Source organism: Pongo pygmaeus, chromosome 1, assembly GCF_028885625.2.
Source record: "Pongo pygmaeus isolate AG05252 chromosome 1, NHGRI_mPonPyg2-v2.0_pri, whole genome shotgun sequence".
Classification (NCBI taxonomy): Eukaryota; Metazoa; Chordata; class Mammalia; order Primates; family Hominidae; genus Pongo; species Pongo pygmaeus.
In genome coordinates this window covers 91,122-97,010 of record NC_072373.2, presented here as the reverse complement: position 1 = coordinate 97,010, position 5,889 = coordinate 91,122, and the positions used below count along the sequence as shown (strand labels likewise).

Sequence of the window (5,889 nt, the reverse complement as noted above, 5' to 3'; positions counted from 1 at the left end):
ATGCCTGGATTAGTGGTATCTGGGCTCACAGGTAACCTCACAGCCCACCGGGAGGACACTGCCAGAGCTGCTCTGCAATGCGAGTCCCGGGCCTTCCCATTGGACGCTAAAGCACTCGTTAACTGCTGTGTAAACGCAGCCTGACTTCCCTCACCTCAGCCGAGGCCCGCATCAGCCCCTCTGACCTAGGACCTCCCGAATCTGGCCGTTATCGCCAACCGTATCTATGTGGTTTCGTGGAGGAAGCGCGGTGGACCTTGAGGGGAGGGTATGTGCAGGCACAATAAAGCAGAAAGCCGTTATAATAATGATGATAATGAAGAAAAACAAAAGCATCCATTTGTCACTTTGTGGCAAGCGTTTTTCCAACTACTTTCCAAGTAGAAACTGCTTGCCAGAGTTTCCCCAGCTTGCGCCGGAAAGTGAGGCGGTAGCTCGTGCTTTGCCTTTCTCAGGCATTGTCCTGCATTTGCGGGGCCAGGCGCTGGCCCACGGTCACTAACCCCTGGTCGTTAGCTTCGATTCCCGGCCTGGGAGAGCGCTATCGGCCACTCCGGGCTGCATTGCAGTCGCGGCTTTCTCCAGAGCTCCGCCGGGAACCGGAAGCGCTGAAACGTCGCGACCAGTCAGTAGGATTCCCACGGCCGCAACACGGGTGTGACGCGGCAGGCTGGCACCAGTGGACACAAGTACCAGGCTAAGTGAGAAGCGCCTCGCTTCCGAGTGTCAGGATGGCCGAGTGGTCTAAGGCGCCAGACTCAAGGTAAGCACCTTGCCTACGGGCGTTCTGGTCTCCGGATGGAGGCGTGGGTTCGAATCCCACTTCTGACACATTCCTTTTATTGGTATTTTATTCCCCGGAAGAAACCCCAGAATTTTCCTGGAGTCCGGATGGAGGCGTGGGTTCGAATCCCACTTCTGACACATTCCTTTTATTGGTATTTTATTCCCCGGAAGAAACCCCAGAATTTTCCTGGAGTCCGTTGGTATTTTATTGTCTTCTCCAGCAAGAAGGTTACAACTAGACTACTCATCTTTGCTGCCCGGTTTTCTCTGTCTGCCGCAGCAAGGGGGCTACCTACCAAGGGGAAGGAAGCAGTCTCGGCATATCCCCAAATGTTGAGAGGAAACCGCATCCAATCATATGTCTCTATAGGATATACGTCACAGCATATTTATTTAGTATAGGATATTGCTAAACTTTCTACCATGTCTTCCCTGGTGGTCTAGTGGTTAGGATTCGGCGCTCTCACCGCCGCGGCCCGGGTTCGATTCCCGGTCAGGGAAGTAAGCCTCTTTTTTAAACTGTTTCCGGTGGAGTAGGGCTAACGCATAGGTCATGTTCCCAGAGTCAGCTGTGACTTGACTTCTAAACAAAGGGCAAAAGGCACCTGGTATCCTCATTTTGCAGAGTAGTTACCTGAAATGGACTCTACTACAGTTTATGAGCGCCGTATATGTAGTCAATGTCTTTACTCATGATATCTTTTTTTTTTAATTAAGTGTTTATTGATCATTCTTGGGTGTTTCTCGGAGAGGGGGATATGGCAGGGTCATAGGATAATAGTGGAGAGAAGGTCAGGAGATAAACACATGAACAAAGGTCTCTGGTTTTCCTAGGCAGAGGTCCCTGCGGCCTTCTGCAGTGTTTGTGTCCCTGGGTACTTGAGATTAGGGAGTGGTGATGACTCTTAAAGAGCATGCTGCCTTCAAGCATCAGTTTAACAAAGCACATCTTGCACCGCCATTAATCCATTTTACCCTGAGTTGACACAGCACGTGTTTCAGAGAGCAGGGGGCTGGGGGAAAGGCCATAGATCAACAGCATCCCAAGGCAGAAGAATTTCTCCTAGTCAGAACAAAATGGAGTCCCCTATGCCCACCTCTTTCTACACAGACACAGCTACAATCTGATCTCTCCTTCCTTTCCCCACACTTCCCCCCCCCTTCTTTTCAACAAAACCGCCATCGTCCTCATGGCCCGCTCCCGATGGTCGCTGTCTCTTCGGAGCTGTTGGGTACACCTCCCAGACAGGGCGGCCGGGCAGAGGGGCTCCTCACCTCCCAGACGGGGCGGCTGGGCAGAGATGCTCCTCACGTCCCAGACGGGGCGGCCGGGCAGAGGCGCTCCTCACATCCCAGACGGGGCGGCCCCGCAGAGGCGCTCCTCACTTCCTCCCAGATGGGGCGGCGGGGCAGAGGCGCTCCTCACTTCCCAGACGGGGCGGCCGGGCAGAGGTGCTCCTCACTTCCCAGACGGGGCGGCCGGGCAGAGGTGCTCCTCACTTCCTAGACGGGGTGGCGGCGGGGCAGAGGCTGTAATCTTAGCACTTTAGGAGGCCAAGGCAGGCGGCTGGGAGGTGGAGGTTGTAGCGAGCCGAGATCACGCCACTGCACTCCAGCCTGAGCAACATTGAGCACTGAGTGAGGGAGACTCCGTCTGCAATCCCAGCACCTTGGGAGGCCGAGGCGGGCAGATCACTGGAGGCCAGCAGCTGGAGACCAGCCCAGTCAACAGGCGAAACCCCATCTCCACCAAAAATACAAAAACCAGTCAGGCGTGGAGGCGCGCGCCTGCAATCCCAGGCACTCGGCAGGCCGAGGCAGGAGAATCACAGGAGCCCGAGGCAGGGAGGTTGCAGCGAGCAGAGATCACGGCAGTACAGTCCAGCTTTGGCAACAGAGGGAGACCGAAAAAAGAAGGAGAGGGAGACCGTAGAAAGGGGACAGGGAGAGGGAGAGTGGGAGAGGGGGAGAGACGGAGAGAGGGAGAGAGGGAGTGGGCTCATGATATCTTTAGAACGGAGAAAAAAATGCCAGCAGCACAAAATGATCCAAAAAGATAGCTCTGGGAATGCCAAAAATGGCTGGTCTTAAAATTATGTCACATATTTCAAAAAGTCTCCCTAGGTGTCCAAAGGCCATTAGAATGGCACCTGTTGCCTAGAGGGGCGGGTCAGGGCCGGTCCTAGCTCCTTAACGATGCTGGGGTAATTAATTGCAATGGAAAGAGATCAGGTACTTCTCCCTCACCCCAGCATCTATCTTTTCATTTTTTGAATAAGTAGAGATAATTGAAATAATACCACAACCAACCCTGATTTCTCTTTACCTGCAATCAACACTGGTTAATATTTTGTCACATCCTCTCTCTCTCTCTTCCAAGGTAGATAGATAGATAGATGATAGATAGATAGATAGATAGATAGATAGATAGATAGATAGATAGACAGATAGATAATAGATAGAGATAGGTATACCTTCCCTATTCCATTTGAAAGTTGAGATCTGTATGGCCTGGCACGGTGGCTGACACCTGTAATCCCAGCACTTTGGGAGGCCGAGGTGGGCGGATCACGAGGTCAGGAGATCGAGACCATCCTGACTGACAGGGTGAAACCCCGTCTCTACTAAAAATACACAAATTAGCTGGGCGTGGTGGTGGGCGCCTGTAGTCCCAGCTACTCAGGAGGCTGAGGCAGGAGAATGGCATGAACCCGGGAGGCGGAGGTTGCAGTGAGCCAAGATCGCACCACTGCACTCCAGCCTGGGTGACAGAGCGAGACTCCGTCTCAAAAAAAAAAAAAAAGAAAAAAAAAAAAAGAAAAGAAAATAAGAAAGAAAGTTGAGATCTGTAAAACTCTCTCCCCAACTTGAAAGTCGCAGATATGACATTACTCCATGTCATACCTAAGAAAATTGACATTAACATGCTGTCATATGCTAGTCTACATTCGAATTTTCCCCAATTGGCCTTAAAATGTCTTTTATAGTTGCTTTTAGTTTTTATTCTAAGTTTTTTATTGCCCATTTTTTAAATTTGGGAAGCCTGTGAAAAATATTTTAATAATTAGAAACTCCTAAATCACATTTAAGTTCTATCTTCTTAACATTTTGTAATATTATGAGCCTATACACCTAATTTGTTATAGTTTTCCAAAGTTTTATTTCTCTCTGGGTACCTTTTTCAGATCTCCAGGCCAAGGCTGTGTTATCATACACTCTACACGATCAGACAGAACCAGGTCCATGCACATTTGTGTTTTCCACAATGTTTAAAATCAAATAGGCCTGTTTTAACTTCCTGAATTTCTGCTTCTTGTACTGCTGAAATGACTAGTTTGAAATAATTCAAATTGCTACAAATATTTATAGAAATTTTCTTAAATAATATTTATCCCGTGGTGGTAAGTTTGGTAAAATGAGCTGTTTGTCACATCCTTGTTCCTAGAACTGTATACATTGTGCTTGAATATGTGTGACTTTAAACTGTTCTTCTTTTTTTTTTTTTTTCTTTTTCTTTGACACAGAGTTTTGCTCTTGTTGCCCAGGCTGGAGTGTAATGGTGTGATCTCAGCTCACCGCAACCTCTGCCTCCCTGGTTCAAGCGATTCTTCTGCCTCAGCCTCCCAAGTAGCTGGGATTACAGGCATGCACCACCACGCCTGGCTAATTTCGTATTTTTAGTAGAGATGCGGTTTCTCCATGTTGGCCAGGCTGGTCTCGAACTCCCAACCTCAGGTGATCTGCCTGCCTCGGCCTCCCAAAGTGGTAGGATTACAGGCGTGAGCCACCAAGCCTGGCCTAAACTGTTCTTTTATCAAAAATATTTAGACTTTCCTAGGTGTTGATTTGTAAATTAATCTTAATAGGTTAATTAGAATAGGTTCTAAATACTTTAGGTGGAGGGTTTGTTCTTCCTTTGGTCCACTATGTTTTCCAGTGTTGTGTTCTTAAGCAATGTGTCTTATTCCAGCATCCTGTCAATTATGCAAGGTCCAGGGTCCCATCGTTTAACCTTGCATTTTGTAAAAGACATGTCTCTAGCTATAAATATAGGTAAGTGGAGACTAGTCTTGTTAAATTTTGGTAAATAGGGAGTTGAGCTGACCATGTAACCTTATTCCATGACCCACTGGATGGTTGGGTCATGGAGAAACACTAATTAGACACACCTGGGTCTGTTTTTGTGACTTTATCCATATTTATTTTAGTTCCTAGTGTTTCCCACCAGTCAATTGATTTAAATTGTATAGTGTCTCTACATCTTTGAAATAAAAGTTTGGATCATTCTGAATTTCCACTGGGCACATTGGAAAAACAACTTGATTTTGTACATATTTGGTTTTTCTAGTAAATTTGTCTAATATGTCATGTTTTTTGGTTCTTTTTATGTAAATAATGTGCTAATAATCTCTGTCATTTTGTGTGTGATTGTAAATGGTCCAAATACTGGGGTGAGCTAGATTGTAGCAGATTATAGGTCTGTAGTCTGTGAGTACATGTGAATATTAATTGTCCCCAAAAATCACATGTAATATTCACATGTACAAACAAAAGTTTTGTTGTAATTCATTAAAACAATACTTGTATCCAGCGGTGTCCAGGACCACCATGAGTTCCTGGAAGATGTTGACCCCCAGCAAACAATAAATTTAGTAGGAATTTTGTATGTTGTTGTAGCTACTGTGATGATTAGGAATTGGTGTGGTTTTCATGGTTGTGTCCAAAATGACCCTGTGTTAGTTTCTGTTACACGCCATCATAGAGTGAAGTTTCCAGTTATGATGACATCTCTGTCTATGTTTTCTAGAAACTCTTTGCCTAAATGTGGTTTGTGTATATTGTAGCCAAGCTTGCCATGGCTCACTGCAGCCTTGACCTCTGAGGCTCAAGTGATCCTCACACTTCAGCCTCGCCAGCAGCTGGGACTACAAACATGCACACAAATTTATTTAATATGTATACACAGGTGCCTTCAGAATAAAGACCCAGCCTCCCAATGCCTTACAGAAGCTTATATACCATCTTGAGGTTACAGAAATAATGGGGGCTTGGATCCTGGTAAAACAGGTTATGGGAGGGGGAGAAGAATTCTATTTAAGGAGC

At 46.9% G+C, this 5,889-nt stretch overlaps 2 non-coding genes across 2 annotated transcripts; both read left to right on the top strand.

Annotated features, from left to right (window-relative positions):
- Positions 1-725: 725 nt before the first annotated feature.
- TRNAL-CAA (transfer RNA leucine (anticodon CAA)) lies at positions 726-831 on the top strand. Its single transcript has 2 exons — positions 726-763; positions 786-831. It is a non-coding gene; the product is annotated as a tRNA-Leu (tRNA).
- Positions 832-1,215: 384 nt separating this feature from the next.
- On the top strand, positions 1,216-1,287 carry TRNAE-CUC (transfer RNA glutamic acid (anticodon CUC)). The gene has a single exon. It is a non-coding gene; the product is annotated as a tRNA-Glu (tRNA).
- Positions 1,288-5,889: the final 4,602 nt, after the last annotated feature.